The sequence below is a fragment of the Pectinophora gossypiella genome, chromosome 15 (assembly GCF_024362695.1).
Source record: "Pectinophora gossypiella chromosome 15, ilPecGoss1.1, whole genome shotgun sequence".
NCBI classification, from domain to species: domain Eukaryota; kingdom Metazoa; phylum Arthropoda; class Insecta; order Lepidoptera; family Gelechiidae; genus Pectinophora; species Pectinophora gossypiella.
The window spans coordinates 4,072,114-4,094,071 of record NC_065418.1 but is presented as its reverse complement, the minus strand read 5'-3'; the positions used below and the strand labels follow the sequence as shown (position 1 = coordinate 4,094,071).

General features: G+C 34.1%; 1 protein-coding gene across 2 annotated transcripts in view; it reads left to right on the top strand.

Moving 5' to 3' along the window:
- Nucleotides 1–21,958, top strand: part of LOC126373095 (semaphorin-2A-like) — a 624,036-nt gene that overhangs the window by 435,596 nt on the left and 166,482 nt on the right. The window contains exon 1 of one of the 2 annotated variants that reach the window (XM_050019092.1): nt 12,729–12,946. The exons of the other annotated variant lie outside the window; for it this stretch is intronic. The gene's annotated coding sequence lies outside the window, so the exon portion shown is untranslated. Of the gene's footprint in view, nt 1–12,728; nt 12,947–21,958 lie in introns of those variants that run through there. 2 annotated transcript variants of the gene reach the window in all.

The following is a 21,958-nucleotide window of genomic DNA, read 5'->3' as shown; positions in this document are numbered from 1 at the left end:
TCCCGTGATCATGGCACTTGCAACAGTGTCGAAATATCGGGAGTCTCATATCCCCATTTAAACGCGGTAAGAACCCGTTATTATGTGCTTTAATTATGTTACAAACTCTGTATCATCATAAATTCATAACGTACATTTTCCCATTTGTATTTTTAATTTTAATTCATTTGTTTCCATCAATACTTAATTTTGTTGTATACCTATGTATATGTTATAGTTTTAACTCTTATGTTTTCTAAGAAGATTTATGGCTGTTTTAATTTAGAAGTTAATTTCTGTTTAAGTTTTATACTATTTAATTATATATAAATATATATACACTTAGATATATAAGTTTGTTGTTGTAATTACGAATGTTGTGTGTACCTGTAATTGGAGCACATATACAAAAACTAATTTAAGACTTGTATTTTATAACTTTACAATATGTGTACTGTTGGTATACCTATCTAAATAAATAAAAAATAAAAAAAGCTTACGACTATAGCCCAATTGGGGTAGTCGCAAGATGAACTAAGTACCCATACCTCACCAAGCTCTCTGTTAGACCAACGTGGTAGGTGGTGAGCCGTATCGCCGTCTATAATGGTCGAGTCAACTGTGTTAGTGATAGCTGAACTTAACATAAATGAATGGCTCATTGCGGCAAGTTCGGCACTGGGCTTCGAACCGGGGCTCTCTGATTGAGAAGCAAGCCTGTGTACCACAACACCACAGTGGCTGACTTTAACATTTTCATCATAAAGACATAAATCAAACTCAAAACCTGTTAAATAATAATTATCTATAATCTTACCCATACGGAATGAATTATTATTACCTTAACGATTCAAATTGAAATGCACTTACACTTATATATTTATCTATAAAGAGAATTATGTACAAATGAACAATGAGTTTTCTACCAGGAAACCTTAGAAATAGTTATAGGAAAAAATCTTCGCAACGAATAGGAGTGTCCATGAAACTATCCTGTTTTGCCAAGAAAGTTGGTTACCCTACTAGAGTCTGATGCCGCAACAATTCACAACAATAACACTGACATCTGATTGATCGTCGGTTACACTGTTATTTTGAAAATAACGCCGACGACTGACTATGCAGACATCAATTCCAGCTAACTGCCTAGCTTCTGTAAATGTGAAGTAACTGGTTCAGTTTCAAATAGATCGTTTGTTAAGGATATCCTATTTTTAATTAAAGCTATCACATAAAATATATACATTGCCAGCAAAGTGTCCATGGAAATTGAGAAGCAGTAGAGCTGTCGCAGACTTATTAGGAGTAGTAAAGTAAAAGAGAGCGGGGTTGAACCGGCGACAGCGGTTCTCATACAAAATGCTCGTTAGGGCCTTTCCCTTCTCTCTTTCTTCTATTCCGTGGTTAATACATACAGCCGTGTAACAGCCTCCATGGTCTAGTGGTTAGAGCGTTAGGCTCACGATCTGGAGGTCCGAGTTCGATTCCCGATGGGGACATTGTCGAAATCACTTTGTGAGACTGTCCTTTGTTTGGTAAGGACTTTTCAGGCTTGAATCACCTGATTGTCCGAAAAAGTAAGATGATTCCGTGCTTCGGAGGGCACGTTAAGCCGTTGGTCCCGGCTATTAGCCGTAAAACACCTTCACCAACCCGCAGTGGAGCAGCGCGGTGGAGTATGCTCCATACCCCCTCCGGTTGATTGAGGGGAGGCCTGTGCCCAGCAGTGGGACGTATATAGGCTGTCACCAACCAACATACAGCCGCGATGTTTCGGAGGACAACACTAACAAAAACATTCAAAGTATAAACAGTGTTTGCATGTTGTATTTAAATACATTTTTCACATCTTTCTCTCTTACTACGTTCTCATCTCTAAGTCACAAGAGTCATAACCGTCTACTTCGAAATAGCTCATAAAACAATCCCAACTTAGTTACTGCTTCATTAATAATAGAAGAGAAAATATTTTCTGGTATAATTTATATGCTAGCAGCTTGCTCTTGCATTTGACATACTTACATAAAAATGTTGATCACAATGAAAGAAAGAAAAAAAGAAAGAAACGTTTAACAATGAAGTTTTTTGTAATCGAAAAAAATATTGCCTTGATATTTTTGAAGAATATCTGCCAGTCAGCTAATCACCTCTCACTATATTTAATTTAACGTTCTAGATATCCTAATTTATAAGTAGTTGTAATTTAATTCTAATTGATTTTTAGTACTAGTTTTTCACGTACGCGGCACGTTAAGCCGTTGGTCCCGGCTGCATTAGCAGTCGTTAATAGCCATCAATCCACACTGGGCCAGCGTGGTGGTTTAAGGCCCGATCTCCCTATCCATCCATAGGGAAGGCCCGTGCCCCAGCAGTGGGGACGTTAATGGGCTGATGATGATGATGACTAGTTCTTCAGCCCTCAGTTCGGTAAGATCGCTCAGCGCTGCTTGTCCAAGAAATATTAGTATTCAATATTTCGGATAGATGGCGACGCGTAGTCGAAATGACGATATAGATCGGAAACGTATGGATGTAATGGTTAACACGCTCGTCCTGGAATAACAAAAGCTGCGGGTTCAAATCCCGTCCGAATCAGATTTTTTTCTCTTCGAGAGTTTCCCTAACCAGGTGAGTGCTATAAAAACAAAAATACTCTTACTTTTGTCCGGTCAATTAGTGAGGCCCCCGAGGCAAATCTGCAATAGGTGAGTCATACATTACAAATTGACGGCCTTGAGCTCATGTTGCATATTCTCCGTCATATATCTGTAGTTCAAACCTCAGCAGATTCAAAGAGCCGTTTATAGATAGAATCCTCATTACTTTTCCGTCGGGGAGCCAACGCGGACGTCAGGAGTTGCGCAGAGGCAATTCTATCATTTTTAGCCGCAGTCGTGTCAGGTGAATGTCAAGTTAGTGTCAGACGTGGTCTGCCCCGGCATTCCTTGGACGTTTATTAAGTAGGAAATACGAACGGCCAACTGCAAAGTTGTTTAACAGCAACGTTTAGTTGAACACTCTGAGAATAAAGATGGAAGTTGCTATTTTGCTCTGTTAGACGCTATCTGTGTTGAGTAATGACTGTACTGAGTCGTGTTTTGAGAAATATTTGTTGCGAACTTTGCTTTGCTCCAAATATGGAGCGTTTTGAAAGTTGTCGGAATAGTAGTTTAACATATCTGTTTGAAAATAGGAATGGATAAAGGAGACATAATATTGTCCTTATAGTATAGGAAAATGTTCTTGTTTACTATGTGAAGAAACAATTACAATGTAATTGAAAATAAAATTGATTGAAGATGAAGTGTCTTTATTCGTGAGCAATAAAGCTAAGTGGATACTTAAATGTTTGAAAAGGTATTAGTTTCTAATGAATGTATTTATTACATCAATAATAGTAGCACGGTATTTATCAACACGTATCCTTTCATCGCAATGGTAAATCTTATTTCTAATTTCAATGCCAACTGTAACATTTTCTTGCACAAAGAAACAAGTGCAAATCGCCTCCCGCATATTGACGGACGGATGACTATAGTGAAGATTTTTAGTATTCAACTGTCGGCCTGAAATAATACCATCGAGTATTCGGAACGTGCCTTTGGAGCTCACATTCCGAGCGGAATCCAATGGGCAGACTTTGCGGATTCAACACAAAGGTACTCGTTTTTTTAACCACCTGACGTAGAATCCAAATCAATGGTTAGCCCACCTCACTTTTGTTATTGCTGCTATTATATTCTGGACATCCGTCGACCGTGCTTTTGACCGTTGGTACGGTCGGCTATTGCTTGTCGCGGTTTTCATGTAAAAAACCCATAGGACTAGCGAATGTGCAGCCGAAACGAATTTTTGCTCTCGATTTTTAGTTATCGTTCACATACAATTTTAATCGATTTCCAACTGTTACTTTTTGATAGATAGTATCATACTTATTTACTAGTTTCTCAGATAGTAAATGATGTTTATTTAAACTTCTTATCTGGGGCAGAATTAAGAATTTTAAATAGAGTTACAAATTTTAGATATAGAACAAAATTCATAACTTCTAAAAGACATATATACGTAATTTATTTTTAATAAAAATACAATAATTATAAAAACATGTTTTAAGAACCCAAGCCGTTTCCCAAACAAAGCAGGTTACCACAAAGAAGAAAGATAATACCTAAGAAAGGACGTCGACGTCGATGTCTTAGCTTTAAAGACCGGTAACATTGCGTCGCCGTGCGTCCTCCACTGCTGAGCAAAATAAAGCAAACGCTGCTTATTGTATTGCTGACAGCAAAGCCCTGGTACGCTATTGTGAGGCTCCTTAGAAGAAATATAATAGCGACTTACTTGATCCTAAGGAGCCACAATGCATCGTCATTATTTCGCGCTTAAGGAGCCACGGGCATCTTTTCAATCTGTTCTGCTGTCCGCGCGATAGGTTATGAAGAGACTTTTACAGGTTTCAATTTCAGTTACATTAGCTATCTAGGATATAGATAAGTTGTTTTGGTTGACTATTTTCAATTACCTTATCAGAGTCGAAAAATGATTTCAAAGTTTAATTATGATTCAAGTTACAATTTACTAGCTAGAAGCAACTTACTCCTCGATTACTTTCTAATAAATACTTATAGATACGACTATCTCGTATTTACTAAAATAAAATAAATTTTCGTTGAAAAATACACGTGCTAATTAATAAGCAAAAAATAAATAAAAAAAAAAGTTTCAAAATTTTGCGTGTTTTTTGACAGTTTAGTTGGGCGGATCCGAAAAATGAAACAAATGTGTTGCAAAATAAGACTTGAATTTTCACAAAACAACAACAAACGTTTATCTATCTGACAGAAAACAGGATTCAACCTGTACTGTCGAAATCATTGTCAGTATATCAGATGGGAGCTGAAAAGTTAATGAAGTATACCCCAAACACTTTACCCGTGTCAAACTGTCAGAAGCTTGTCATATTTTTACGTATTTTTAAGCCGGGACGTTGGTTCCGATTAGGATAACGTAATATGATAACTGGGAATCGAAATGGCGAGATATTTTTATTCAGATTAGGACCTTTCACGCGATGGGATTTGGTCTTCAGACAACTTTGTACGAAAAGACAAAACCGAAATTGAAAAATACGACGTGTTACGAATTATCGCTAACATACCGGTCATCTGCAAATACAAATATTTATAATAATTTAAAGAACTACAGACAGTAGTAAAACTGATTAGAACACAACTTTTTTTTTGACGTGACTTATTGTAGATTTGCCGCAGGTAGCATTAACTACTTAACCGGACAAATAGGGAACGCTGTCGGCTCTCACCCGGTAACAAAGGTAATGATGTTCCTAACAAGTAACCAACAATATCCAGATAAACTATAAGTATCAGAATTCGCAATATATACTCCAACTCAAGTCAATACAAAACACGGATAATATCGCAAATAAAGATGAGACAATGCGAAACTTCAACGTTATAAGGGATGGATGAATGTCCAAACAGCGAGTCCTCGACACATAAACCCACCGTCTGCAGCGTCCCATCCGGCTGTCACTTCAGTTCTTCGCCATCACTATGAAGGAGGTATAAAAAAATAAAAGGCGTAAACATAATACTAATTCGTGTTAGCATGGAGTGGGTTGTATATTGTGATGTCATGTCGGTCCGCGTTAGGATCCCGCTGGTGGATCAGGTTTCGCAGAAGCGTTCGGCGCCCACCTCGCAGCTTCTGGGGGTATCTTATGAACAGTATACGTGTTTTATTCTTAAACTTATTCCAAAATTTCGTTTTGTGTCTGTTCGGTTATGTGGATCAGGATCTTGGAACTTTGAAGACTTGTGGTATGTCTTATCTAACATCGACGCTGAAATTTTGTCATAAATTCTGATCAAGGAAAATCTATAATAGTGATAGAAGAAGATAGCGATGGAGCGAATATACATCAAAAGCTGACTATGTTTAATATGTACAAAGATTCACTGAATCATTTAAAAATAGAACCTACTTTGTCGTTGTCGTAATAAAATAATCCGTTGGATGTTGTTTCCTGTTAGAATTTGTCAGTTGACAAGACGCTCTTACGCTAACAGAATGTTGACGTCAGAACACGCGTATCCGTGGGCGTCTATTCCTTAAAACCCACACATTTAAACCGAATGTATACGCTCACAACTACTAATAATACCCTTTGAAACCATCTCACTTAACTATTTTGACAAATTAATCCGTAAGTCTCATTAAATGTCAAATATGATAGTGCGACAGGATTCTAAAGTAGGTACATGAAATTGCTCATGACTGTACTTACTATTTCACTATTGACGACAGTTAGATTGACTAAAAATGCAGCATGTAATTTACAAAAGAGATTTAATATCTGCGTTAAAAATCAGCAAGTGAAGGCGATCTTTTTCGAAACAAATTCATATTGATAATAAGCCTACCAATTGTAATTTAGGTACCTAGCGTAGATCTAACATGACATTCGATAATGTATTTACCCATGTAGCAACCGATTGTCTTAAAAGAGAATTGTAGATATCTTGAAGGCAAGTAGACTAAATCAAGCCCTTGTCTTGGATAAGTCTTATATGTCTCCAAGATATCCCTCAAGATGTCTTGAAGATACAGTTTAGTAAAAGTGGGCACATACTTTAACTCTTATACAAGACAGACTTAAGACAACGTTAAGTCAGACTTAAACCCTACTTTAGACAATGTTCTTGCGTATTCTAAACTTAGAATTCTTGTAGTATCACTTAATACCAAAAATGTATACTTGAAGATATCTACAATACTTAGTTAAGACTATAGGATTGAATTGCACTGAGTCAATTGTAACTTAAGGAATAAAACTTCAGGTCATACTAAAACGATTTTTACTTCACGCGTCTTTATTTTAGAATATAATGGCGAACATTTACATTAACACAAGAAATGAAGTCTGTAAGAAAATGGCGTCTAAAATATTTGTTAAGTTGTTTTAACAAAAGGTTATTCTGCCGTTTCACATACAGGAAATTATAAACGCATGATTGTTTCTCGTGTAAAATCGATAGAAAGTGTTAAAAAACAGAAGGGCCTTTAATATACCAGAAAAATAATAATAAAATTTGGATTGATTATTCAGCAAATAAAAAAAATGGTGACATATAGTATAGAGAAATTCATTTTGTATTAATATGTGACAGCTGAACGCAGTAATTGTTACTACAACAGAGATATATATTAATTTACTTCAGTTTTTGACGATAATATTGTCAAAAAAATATTACATGTTTTCTTCCTGTAAGTGCAAAATGGCGTTAAGTAATATTTTTCTAAATGAAGTAAGACTTTAGAAACAATTGATTTCGTAAGAATCAGTTTAGAAAAGTAAAGTCAAGTTGCACTTCATCAAGTACTAGTTAAGATAAATTTTACTTCAATTGTCTAGGAGTATACCAACTTAAGTATTTAGTGAATTCCTACTTAAAACTCTTATGTCTAAAGTGATCCTCTATTTTGATTTAGTAAAGTAATGTCGTAAAATCATGTTTGTTTATTTTGTGCCAGAATCATCTATGTAACAAGTAACAATTAAAATCGAACAAGCTTTTAAAACCTATGGAAAGTATGTTTGTTTGAGAGGTAAGTTTTTCGACTCGTGGAAGATAAAAAATATTGTTATGCTGAGTTCTTACTTGGATAGGAATGTGATTTACTTAATTATTTAATATTTATCGCAATTGGAACTAACAAACATAAACTCAATTTGCTAATGAGTCTCCGCGCATACATTCTCATAGGTACATGGTTCGCTGACGCAAAGTAGGTACGATCACCGCGCTTCTAATTGCCAACGGAAACAATGTGATTATTGTAAAAATTTACGAGTATCCGTTGAATATTGTATATACGAAGAACCCTTGCAATTTGATTAACGTCGTGTGTGTGCGCGGTAGTTTCTAAGCCCACCAAAAACATTATTGTTAATAAAAAAGGCCAGAATCATCTATGTAACTCCCGATGACTTTATCAAGCTAAAAAAATAAAGGAATCGAATCTAATGCCCACTTTAAATGCATTTAACCATACACAAAACTTAAAATAGATATGTTTTGTTTATGATTGTGAATAAAGCTTAGTTAAAAATAGGTACATTTTTAAAATTATTAAAAGAAAGAATGAAAGAAGAAAGAAAAGTATCTAGACACGCGGTAGCGTATCAAGCCAAGTTCAAGAAATAGAACTGGCGAGCCGCACCGTGTGTAATATTACACGAACCATTTGCAGCCACTTTTGACCCCCTCATAAATCAAAAACTATTTTACATAAACGTATCAAATCGTATCGTATCGTATCGTAAATTTGGCTCATATATTGAGACTTGTGAGATACATATAAGTGTTCTAAATTTCATAAGCTTATCTCAAACGGTTATTTAGATATTAATGTACAAAAATCCTCATTTTTATCATTGACTGACTGACTGACTGACTGACCTATAAATCAAAAGTCTAACCCAGTTCCAGATGATCCTAGAGAGTTAAAATTTGGTATTTGGTAAGATAGGTAATTAGATGAATATAAAGGAAAAAATAATAAACTGGCAAATTTTTAATTATTAGATTCTATTATGAACGCTTAACATAATTACCTAATTAGTGCCTGTACCTAACTATAGATGTAAGAATCAGTAAGTAATCAAAACTCATGACAGCCGGTCTTTTTGTGGTAGGTATGTGGATTAACTTAACATAACATACAATCACGCCTATATCGGGGTAGGCAGAGCACTAAGTGATCATAAAACCACTTGATGCCATATTCGACAAGTACTTTAAGGGTAGGTAAGCAAGTTGGAACATGTGTTTAGCGGTGATAGGTTGTCAGCTTTTCGCCCACGATACAACACAACTCACATCCATTTTACTGGCTTTTTATTTTTTTTAACTTAACGTGAATCTTAAACGAGTTTAATAGGTATTCAAATGTATTATATCTATAAAGTCGACTTTTAGTTTTGAATTTGTCCTTTTAAAAGGACCCACGCGTTACGAGGATATGTACTTACCTACAATAAGACAGACCTTAGGCTACAATATATTTATGTTATAAGAAGATATGATATGTTATACTGTTACTTATAAATAAATTTCAGGACTGACCATTGAACTTGGCACCCATTTAGATCTCACTTCTTTTGTCGTTGAAGTCAACAACCAAAGCATTGCATAATATTGAACTTGGCTCTCATTTCACATTTATGTTTTTGATTGGATTTATTTATTATTAGACTAATAGGTACCTAATTTTATATTTGAACTTAGCAGGTTTTACTATAAAACTCGATTTTTCATGGTGTAGTGTTGCCGTGCGCTTAGATTAGGTTAGACTAGCTTAGTCATTTTTGAGAAGATTTGTGCGAGACGTAGGTACCTGGGCCGCCACACGCTGGATCGGATTTGAAAAACAGGAACTTACGATTTTTTTGCCAAAATTAAATGATTGTGTTATACCAATCGATATAAAAAAATGATGGCAATGAAGAAGATATCGCATCGCTAACAAAAACAGTGGGATGTGCATTATCACAGGTTAATTTTCTGTAAGTATTTAATATTCTGCCTTCGAAAATCACCAGATCATTTTATTATTTGGACTTCATCCATCTTTCTGCTTGCTTCTATTTCGATTTTATCGTCCATTGAATAGACTTTTCTTATGTTTTACTTATTGTAGTCAAAAACGAATAAAACAGTCTTGTATAGGAGCAACAAATAATAAAAATTGCCTTAAGTATATCTAGGCAATCAATTTTTACTTTACAAGACTAAACTGATACTTCACTAAATCAATTTAGTGTTAAGTGAGCCTTCAAATAATCTGAGTAAAGTAAAAGAATACTTGTAGACTTAACAGTAGGCTGAGATAAGACTAAATAGTTTTGTGAATACTTAACTTGGTTTTGTGTATTCTAAATTATCTAAAGTAGGATTTGTTGAAAACTATATAGAATTAAAGAAGGAAATGAATTTATGAAGTCCTAATAAGTCCTATTTGATTTGGATAAATCTCACTTTAGCTAAAGTTTAGACATATATGACTTAATCACAATTCTTGATTGCTACTTGGGTAGGAATATATGAAAAACTGTACGCTACTATTTTTACAGGTCCGTTCTAGCGAATACATTTTTGTTATAAAGAGTAATATTTTACTGGATCCGGAATACTTGTATGTGAACATAGGCGTAGGTATCACCCGTTAAGATCTTTGTGGAATCTCGAAGCTCTAATTTGTCGTTTTATAGCAATTAAGATACGAGGCATGCCTTTTAAGTTTTGTCGTTTGAAGAAAAAAAAATATACGGTCGAATTGAGAACCTCCTCCTTTTTTGAAGTCGGTAAAAAAGCAACTATAACCTTGACTTATTATTTATTCGTAGCTTATAGTACCTTTTATTGTTTTTCAAAGTATTCACGGACATGTTCCTTTGTAAGATTCATTTTCGGACGTGACTTGACAATTCAAGCCAACGCTGTGACTAAACAATTAGGACTTATTAATAATCAATTAATATTATATAATTAATTAAACTAATAATTAACAATTAATTAATTAATTTAATTATTTTATTAATCCTAATCCTTTCAATTGTTTTGATGTTCGAAATTCCAACAAATTTAAATTTTGAACTGTTCTAAATTCAAAATTGGCGCCAAATATGCAAACGACAGAACTTAAAAGGCATGCCTAGTACAATACATAATCCTACTACTAATGTCCACTGTGTACTATGTAGAGCAATACTTAGTTGTGAACACTTAAGTATTATTAGATGTAAAAATGTCTAGCTACTTGTGTTGCCGACTGTATCCCGGAGGACGATTGTGTTCCCGCAGCGCTTAGTAGTAACAAATTAGCTTAGTCTAAGCTGAACTGTAAGCTGACTCAAATGATTTGTCGCTTACGGACACTTTTTTGTATTAAAATATATGCTTTGGTTGTGATTCGCCTTCAGGTATGTGGTCTAAAATGTTCAAATGTGTTTACTATTAAACTTTTAATTTACTAAATTGAGAAATAGAAAGCTTTACACTAGTTGACTGAATTTTAGAATGCAATATTTAAATTATTTCCTTGGTTTTTCTGACCATTCTAGTTCTAGAAAAAGGTTTACAAAGGCTTTGCTTTTCAGTTTTCTTATCATAATTTTATTTGCTTTAACTATGGTGTCAAATATTCCATAAAGTATGAGAAACACCCAGCCAGATAAGCCACAAAAAGTCATTTACAAATAATACAAACTAAATTCAGAAGAAACTTATTTCGCCTTTCTCTGCGATTGAGTTATTACCTCATAGTGCAAAAAAAATACAAAGACGACGACATATTCAATGCAAGATTCTGGAGCAGCGCAAAGTAGCCGAGACATGCAAAAAACACGCGTCCAAATTTCGCGGCTTGCATGCATTTCTACCTGCTACTTTGTGACGTCTTGACGCAGGGATGCTACGTTACACAATCAAAGATAACAAAGAAATAAAAAATATACGTATGACTTTTTTGCAATATGCAGTTTAAGTGAAAGAAGAAGAAAAGTTTGCCCAAAAGTGTACCCTGATGTAGATTAATGATTTTAGTTGACCTAGTTTCGTTGTATATATCTGGAATAGGTAGTTTTAAAATTATTAAAATAGTATTCATATTTCATTCTGATAATTTTGATAGTAGATATACGCAGAAAAATATTAACAAAACCAGTTTTTTTTTAATATATACCTATCAGATATTTATGAATCAAAGAAACGAGAAGGTCGTGTCGTATCAAGAGGCGAAGGATTTGGTGGAAAGAAGATAGGAATGGCGATCACTCCACCGACAAGAGCGCAGCTCTTAAATAATGAGAGGCAGAACAGATATTTGAGTAAATGTGGGTGTACCACATTTTAAAGAATAAGGTTTTATACAAGAAAAATAAAACCGAGATCCCCAAACGACGGCAGAAGTTACGCTTCGGTAAAAACGAGACACCTGACATCACTACTGCCGGTTGCAGCTTTTTCCTTGAATCTTTTATAAGCTCGCAACTCTTCCACCTCAGACTCAGCCGTTATGTTTTACGTTTTCACTGAAACTTCCCCAGCACTTTCCGAGATTATACATAATTTAGTCGGGATTATATTCATCCAAGCAACTGGTCTTCATCCTTTTTTATTGTTGACAGGGATACGATCTTTATGATATTTTAATTAGCAGATCTTGCTTACCGATCAAATGACAAGTGTCAACCCTAAAAGCTTCATCTGCCACTTGAACGATCGAAAGGTACGGCCGTGCTCCGGTATCAGGAAGGAATGTACAGTGGGTGACTTGAACAGTTCCTGTCCCCTTCCCACACAGCCGGCGTCACGTTAGCTAAATTTGTTCACCGTCTCATTCGTACACGCCAACATTTTCAATACTTACCTGCGTGAAATGATATACATCTGTTGCCGTATTGCTCTCTCGCTCTAACGCAGCGCTGGTAATGTATTGTTGATATTTGCATCTCTGTCTGGCGTCTGAACGGGGGGTAGACGGTGCGACGCGTGTTGGTGTTGGTGTTCGTTTATTTAGTGAACTTGGAAGCTCTCGTGTTTGTGCATAGGGCGTCGGGCGTTGTGTGCGTGAGTAGTACAGGCGCAACATAGCTTTGCCGTCTCCATGACTTAAAAGTTTTGTTCGGAGTGGAGCCAGGAGAGCTAGTTCTGCGCCGGCCGGCAAGCCGGATGGACGTGTGTTTCACGTTGCCGCTCAACTTCTCGTAAAGCTCCGCGTGTAAAACTTGTTTTCTTCATTCTTTCACAGAAACTGGTTACATTTGTTTTTGATAGTGACTTTATACTACTTTGTAGACAAATAAAGTGTGCGCTCTTTTCTTTGACATTGTGTGTTTGTTTTTTGTGTATCTACGTGTTTGGTTCAACGGACTACAGAAGAGGTTGGTCGACGTACCGCTCTCGTGAACAAACCATTGTGCATCAACCAAATAACTCTGGCATTATTTTGTATCTATTTATTTTTCTTACCGCATTTGGGTATAAATTCAAAACAATCTTATCTTGTTAGCTCAGCTTTACGATCACACTTTATAGGTTCTTATTATTCTGAAAACTGCAATAGCCATAAAATCATAAGGATACTTTGATGAACATAATACCTACGTCAATCTATAAGTAGAATTAGATTTAAATCTAAATTTTAAACGCATTTAATTGTATCTATAACACCAGTTTATATATATTATTTATAAAAAATAAAGAATAAGAAAGTATCAACATACAATTTGGCTGTATTCATTCTGGCAATTTAAACACGAAAGCACGAATTCAACCATAAGCAAGTAAACATGGCCTTTTAGATGAATACCTTACAGATGACAGACGGAGATAAATAGATAATCATTCCATTAGTATGTAATAAGCGACGTCTCAACATCATTAAGCGTCAAAATACAAAATTTCCTTGCTCAGTCCCCTCTAGAGTTGAACAACCTTAGTATATAAATAGAGTCAGAAAGCCGAGACGACACAAACGCCGGCAAACATAGGCTCCCTTTTACAAATCATTAGCTGCATACCTTCAAAATAATGCTCAAAAAAGGCACACAAAATGAAGAAAAAAATCATTGGGAAAAGAAAGACACTTAACGACAGACGAAACGAATTGAAAGAGTCAAAAGCCTTGTGTCGACCTTGAAAGTAAACGAAAAAGAGGCGATTTAAAGATGGTACAAAGACTACTAAACGAAAAAAATATTATTAGAGAAGTTCTCTGGCAACATAAATTACCATTTTAATTCATAAAAGAATTGTGAATCCTTTGAACCAAGTAGTCGTACTTTAGGCCTACAATTAACTGGTGAAGGAAAAATTCAGAAGTAAATTAGGGTTTTCTTTGTTTGAAAATCAATATAATAATGAATTACACTCTCTTTAATCTTTTTTTCTCTGTCCTAAATAAATATAATAACGCTTTGTTTTGCAAAGATCTTATAAAACGATTTTATATTGACCGAGATGAAAATTCTGTTTGAATATTAATATAATTCGGTTATTAAATTACTTTTTATATATAAAATGAATGTAACGAACCAAAGGCACCAATTCTTATTGCTATTACCAAAATATTGGTGCTGATTCCAATACACACCATCTAAGATTATTTTAAGTTATACCAGTCATTTTCCTATCCGCCGAAAAGGCAAGAGACGAGTAATCGACAGGCATAAAATTAATTTAACACAAGTCAATTTTATGCAGAAATTTAAAAAACCCTCCCAAAAATTGACATTGGCCAATAACCCGACAGAATTAACTTGACAGTACACGTCAAACGGGTCGCATATCCGCGAGATGCATTTTATTTGCCCGGGTTATTCATTCATTAATTCTAAAATTAACAGTTGTCAATCATCCATCGGATAAAAAATTACAGATATAACTTAAAATTAAATTAAGTTTCTGTAGTTACTTGCAGGAATTGGAGCCATTAGCTCTTAAATGAAGTAGAAAATTCTGACGACTATCTAAACATTATTCGATGAACTTTTATTTCAAACGAAGGTTTTTGGTTAATAGAGCAATGAATATAAAGACAAAAGTTTGATAGAAAAGTATTAAATTGTGAAACTAAACTGATATAAGTAATGTAGAAAACGCTGATAAAAATATCAGTAAAGCAAACGACATAAACCGGAGCGACGTTAATTATTTTGATTGTACCATAAAATAGGAGCTATAAAGCACAGAATCCCTCATGACACGAACCGGACACCATCAGCGGTCAATCACATTACAGTTGGGCAAAGTTCGTAAAATGGCCATTGCTCGCACTGAAGTTTACCCGTATTCTCCCTCCCTTGCTCTGGTGTAACCCCGGCATTACCCCTACCCGACATCAAAGCTATAACGGTCCCCACAAGAAACTGTTTCGTAGTATCTGCTTGTCCTAAACAATTGATATCTCTATTTGTATCAATAATACAACAGGCAGACGTTTACGTGTATGTCTGTACGTGGGCTGAATCCATTGGCACGCCACGTCCAACGAAGCTGTAGCGGACACCGCGTTTATTGAAACTATTCATATTTATTTTATGGTACGGCACTTTCTTTTTTCTTTGTGGCCAGTTTCTGTAATATCATATTCATTACATTTTTATATTCAGTATTTGAATACGGAATACTAAGTGTCTTCGTTTCTATTGCACAAATATTAGGTACTATAATAGTAATTTCCTGAAACATGTGCTGCGAATATCCAAAATAAAAAGTACCACACCAATTTTTTTTTTAATTCTTAAGGAAAAATAATATTTCCAAGAACATAATATATAAAACACACGCAATAAACCTTGTACGTTTATTTAACAGATCTATACTAAAGGTATAATGTTTTTATTTATCAGTAAATACTTAGCCATGCTTAGCTTATTTTCCAAGAAACCTTCATGTCATAACCTCCGAAGTCTGCGGCGTAGCGGCCAATCGCACCCTAGCACAATTAAATTGATTTTGTGCTACAGAAACTAATTAGTCTTGAGGTTTATGTAACCGCGCAGCATTAATAACTTAGTGAGTATTAGTTCCAATATGAAATAGAATGTATGATATAATAATATGTAAGTTATTAGGTATATTGTCGAGTACATATTTATTCGTTCGTAAAAGGTACAACTTCATTAAGTAAAAAAGATCACAATTAATTATAATTAATTAATTCAGCAAAAGTACGACCAACTCACAGAACTTAAAACGAGAAAGTTGTTTACAATAAAATTACGTATTATGAGCATGATTTAAATGGGATATTTTATTCTAAAAGTAAAATAAAATCTACCTCAAATAGGTAAAAATAATCTTAGAAACCAAAGATAAATAATACAAAGCCTTTCACGTTTAAAAGGTACATAAGGTAAGTATATTTACTTATCTTTGCATATACGTTATCGCAGGTATTCCAGATAAAACGAAAAAGCGCTCCGCAAAATGGAATTACCAAAAACTCAGACGGTTTTATTTTTACATCTATGCAAAAATACTTAGTACGGTTCATTAAATTAAACTTTTTAAATCTTGGTCGCAACAATGTTGTGTACCGCAGTTACTCCTTTTATATCCAACTGTGGTTATTCTGCAACTAAACTAGCTAAAACAAAGTTCTCTACTCCGCTCATAATTTCGTTAATGGTTCTCCCGGACTTGCAAAACTATCTCAAAGAGTGATAACGCGAAATACGGCAAAGAACTTTAATAATAATCATCCACCATCAGGTCTTCGTAATACTCTTTCTCATTATCCTTGTTAATTTACTTTAATATATCGTCTTATTTTACTACATTAATTAGGACAAATTTATATATTTTACATTAATAATATTGCTATTTAAAAAGATCAACATAAACACACCGACAGACTTCAAAAGGTTATCATTATGTACAAGAAAAGAACTACATATTTTTTCACAGTATTATTAAAAAGATTTTTCTCATATATTTCTTTCGTATTCCTCTTAATAAGGTTCAAGTAGAGACTGGCTGAACTATTACTGTAAATACTAGTCTTCTCGACGCATGTTTATTTGGACAAGAAGCAACTGCTTTTGTCGAAGTATTGTTGTATCAAACATTTTCATTTACTTACTTTCTTTTTAATACTTTTTAATGCTACTCGTATTTTGTTGCAAACTAATGTCATACTAAAATAGGCTACTCTTTTAAAACAGCATGAAAACGTTATTAAAACGTTTCTCTGACATCTAATTTTGCCTCTATATTAATCTCCTCTGCACGTACTACTCTCATTTTCATTTTGGCTTAATATATTTTTTTGTGGTTATTTTTGCCTACATTATTTTGTATTTGGGTCATCCCACTATCGACTTTGTCGATATTTATTCAGTTGCCTTGCTAAGGAGCTTACAATTCGCTACCGTTACAGTATTGTATTAATAATTCAGAGCGAATTTCGAAGGGCCCGGTATCTCGTCTGCCCAGACAATTTGTTTCCGTGGATTACTGCCTTCTAATTTACGCGAACATTATGTAATTTAGCCCAATTAGAATCGATACAATGTTTTATGTTCAATTTGCCAATTCGTGGGTTACATAATTAATGAAGTTTAATAAGTAGACAATCATGGAGAAATAACTGATAATTACCTATTCCCTTCACCATAATGAAATTAAGTACATATAACCTCATATAACTTGAAAATATGAAAGCGCTTTACAAAACGTACGTGTCATAAAAATGTAATAAGGGACTCGTATTTCAAAATAAAATGTAAAAGAAAATCTAGGTAAGTAATTTAAATAATCTCTGTCATCTCAAGTCGAAAGTCCAAACAAATTATGTCAACTCAATAATTAACACACGAACACCTACCTGTCTTATCCAGCGATGGAGATAATCTAACCATAATCATCAAGAAAAAGAAAAAAGTCCATTTAGGAATGTTACTAGAAAAATATCTGGTAATATTCCTTGTTAAGAGAAAATAGTTATCTAACGTCTGTAGGTACAATATAAGATATATTTAACGATAATAGACAAAAGGTGGAATTGTTTTGAGGACGACCATATCATTGATGAATGATAAAGTTTTTATTTAATTCATATCATTTCAGTATTTTCTATAAAAGCGTGAAAGACTAACTTCCAAACGCGACGTTGCCAGATCACTCATCTCATACGTGTTAATAAAGATGCGGGCAAGTATTAATTCACTTACACAGATATATCTGCTGATATTCTTACCCGGTTTAATGGCGTGACATGGATACGGGCTTCGGAGGAAACATCGCATATTGTATTACTGGCTCACTGGCCTTTATACAGGCGAAATTCCATTATATTCGTACCCCATTCAATTGGTACACCTTCGCACAATTGGGAGGGCTGAATGGAAAGGATGAAATTTCTTAACGTTCCGCGCCTATAACGAGTTGTCGTGTAATACACCAGTAACGGTATAATTGCTAGGAACGAGATCCGCAGATGGTCGAGATTAAAATCGGCTTAATGAGCCCTTTATTATATTACACTTTTAACCTTTTCGTTAACAATGTTTAGACCGCGTCTTACAAGGAAAACGATTTTTGTAAATTATTCGGTGATTCAAATAAAATAAAATCTTTTACTTAATCTCAAAACATTTAATATAAAGCAATTTACAAAGTACCGTACCATACAACAATTTCATCTTTTAACCTGAGATATGTTTTTTACTAATTAACAGAATGTATAAATTCGGTAGATAAAAAACAAAATTCCTTACATCCTCCTCTTCATAAATCGAAAATAATAACCGTTAACGAATGCATCATAATTTACAAGATAAAAATGTACTATCAGCGAGTTAAAGTGGTTCCACGGTGAATCACGGGTAATGAAGACATTATAAGAAACCGGTCTGAGAAGTGAACCTTGAGAGACGGCTTTCTGAGAAGCATTCGGTCAATGGACAACGGAACTTGATTATAGGTATTGCTAGGTTTGATATTTTGCAAATTTCCTCCCGTTCTTATACAGATACATACTTTGTTAATCTTTGAATAGGTTTTAATATTTAAAGTTCATAATGACACACAATATTAAATAATTGTTAATTAAATCGAAATTTTTGATATATTTTTTTAATTTCAACATAACTTTATAATGTAAAATCAAATTTTACTTTATAATTTCCAAAAGTAAAAAAGAAACAACTGACAGACAAGAAGAGCATTAAAATATAAAATGGATTGATATTAGACTTGACAAGGAAAGATAGATCAAGTCACCAGTTAATATAACTTCCCGAATAAAAAAAAGTTGCAGCATGACGAATGATTCCAAACTCATTTTTCATTTCTTTGAGTGAATATCAACCGCCCTTATCCCTGCGGATACAAACAAAATTTCAACCGAATTTAATGTTATACCCTTTAAGCATTATTTGAAAACGGGGGTGGTTTAAAATATTTATAAACTAAGGATCAATGTCGAAGGAAATCACTCTCATACTACATCATTAATCATTTATTATAAAGTCTATGAATTCAACAGACTATATTTTACCATTAAAATTACGTACCTATTACGTTTGTATGATTTCGTAAATTACATTCGGAATTGTAGCATGAAGTCTAATATTATTCTAATTATTGAACTATTTAATTGCTAAAATGTCCGTAAGAGCGTCGTTTTCACGTTCATAGGTATCACTAACTTACATAACTAACAATTATCATTTCTTCGCGCGTCAAATTTAATAATACACTTTTTGATTCATTACTTGAAATAATGAATAAGCTGTATTTTTTTGTTAATTCCACCTCTTACCAGCTAAATAATAATACAGCTAAATTATATTACAACATGAGTATAGGCCATGGAATAGAAGAAACAGCTAATAGGCCTCTATTTTCTGTCAGTCTTCGCGGTCCTATGCAAGCCTCATTTGGTGTCATTATCGTTTAAATTAGATTTAAATTAGATTTAAATTAATAAATGTGGGGTGTTAAAAAGGCCATAAGCAATTCATCTATAAAAGCAATATTGCTATTTGACATTTGCTTCGATTGCGCAAAATTGCAATATTGCTTTTGTAAATGAATTGCTTCGATGTAGCCTTTTTAACCCCCCTGTTCACCGTCTAATATTTGTAAATCCATTTACGTTGTCAAAACACTGATTTTACAAAACGATTTTTATGCACATTTAGTTCTTGAACGCCATGTCTATATATTATAAGTAATCATCTATTTTACATAATTTTGATGCCCATTTCTACATCACTAACCTAGTTCCACCCAAATAGGTTGGAGATATCTTGAAGGCATCAGCTCAGGTTCCCCTTTTTTGTACAGTTATCTATTTAATTCATCTGGCCTTTTCATAGGGAGACCCAAACGTATTCAACGATATACCAAACGCGGTCGACAGCCCAAACTCGAGTTAAATTTAGCAGAAAACATTTTATTCAGTGACACCGCGATAAGTATCTGGGTTCTAAAGGATTATATACTTTGATAAACATGTGATGGATTACGCTTCACATTAAATGAAGATCGAATATTATAGTTGCATAAATTACTCCGTCGAATTTTGGGACTTTCGGGTTTAAATACTAAGTTAACGTAGTTATTAAATGGTGGTTTAGCGCTTTTAAGAACTTTGCAATTTAACTAAAATGCTTGTTACATTAAAATTAAATGTGTACTTACTTTGAATATTGTGGTAAGTACCTTCATCGAAAGCCTGACAATGAAAAATATATTTTTTTATTTTACATTGCGTATTTAAATTACTTATTCCAATTTTATATTTTTTTCTATGCAAAGAATAAGAATAATTCATAAGTAATAATTTTCTGAGGCCCAAAGTGTAATATACGTCGTTTTTATATTTTTTATTACTTAGCATCTGTCGTGAATAATAAACAGGAAAAAATAAAACTTTATTTTAACTTTTTCAACGGCAAGGCGTGAACTGATTCGAACAAAATTATAAAGAAATTAAAACTTTATACATCAATGATTATGATTCTGAAGATGTTTGTTTTTTTTTCTTTACTTCATAGAACGGGTACAAATATACATTTTTAGGAGGCTTTTGGTCTAAAAACTCTGATTACAATTACCTCGGTCGATCACCTTCGTTGATAGTGTACCTGCCTGTAGTTAATTTCCGGATGATAAAAACATTTTCTCTATAAACAGAATGGGTTTGTTTTTTTCAATTTACTTTCTGTAATACATTTTAGTAAGTACAAAATGTAAACTGCTTTAGCTTTATTTAGTAATCTTCGTCATTATGGATAAAGACTTCTGAAGATCTTTTATTTCGCTTAGCTACAACGAAGTATGTATTGTCTGTTCTATGCTACTAGTTTAATGCAGGTCATCATCCCATCACTCATAATAATGGTCCATCATGACATGACAATCATTCTGGAATAGAAACTACTCCTAGCCGTCATTTTTTAAGACATTCCCGTGAAGAAAACTAGCTGAACACGTTCTAAGTTTTTTATTTACTCCAAGCCGAACTTAGAGAAAATATTATAAATAACATAAAAAGTTACATAGATTGAGGTAGTTAAAAATAGCTCGAAAGAGAGATGTGGTGTAAAAGACGATTAGTGACTAAGATTGAGAAGAGAAGGTTAACTTGGTTTGGACACGTACGAAAAATATAACGATATAACGAAAGCAATAAAATAAAGCGAAGATTGGTAGTAGGACTGGCAGAGGAAGACCTACAAGGACGTACATTGACCAAATTGGAGATGTCCTTAGAAAAGGTTCAGTACGATCTTTTCTGAACCGGTGTGCGTGTATGAAACGACTGATGAATGTGGAGGAAGAAAGAGAACTGATGATTGAAGCTAATGGAATTCCATAGTCTCTGCTTACCCCGATGGGAAATAGGCGTGAGTTTATGTATGTATGTACGTATGTCGAAAGGAAAGGGTGATACATACCACGTGGTTCCATTTACAAACATAACATTACGCTGGTTTCCATCCCACTAGGTGTGCTTAATGCCATATCGCCGTAATGGTCTTTGTAGCCATTAAAACACCCTATAGCTTTTTTTTTAATGTAAACTCAACAAGCAAAATTGTCCTTTTTATTGTCCAATAGGCGTATGCGGTTGTTTATTCCATAATTGTATTTTTTTATTCGTTTTATTATATTTGCGTTAGGACAACTGGCGTGTGACGTTTGCCGAATAGTGTTTTTTTTTTTAGGAATCTTGTCATATGGCAATGGAATTGGTTGCAATATTTTTTATTTATTGTATTGCAGTTTAGATTTCTGTGTTAATGTTATTATTTTTATTTTTGAGCTTAAGGGTCATATCTGACTGTGGTGCAACCTTAGTAGCGCCGCCGCTTCATGACACTGTCTAGATTTAGGCCTAAATTGAGTTTTCGATCGATCGATAAACGACGGAAGTTGTT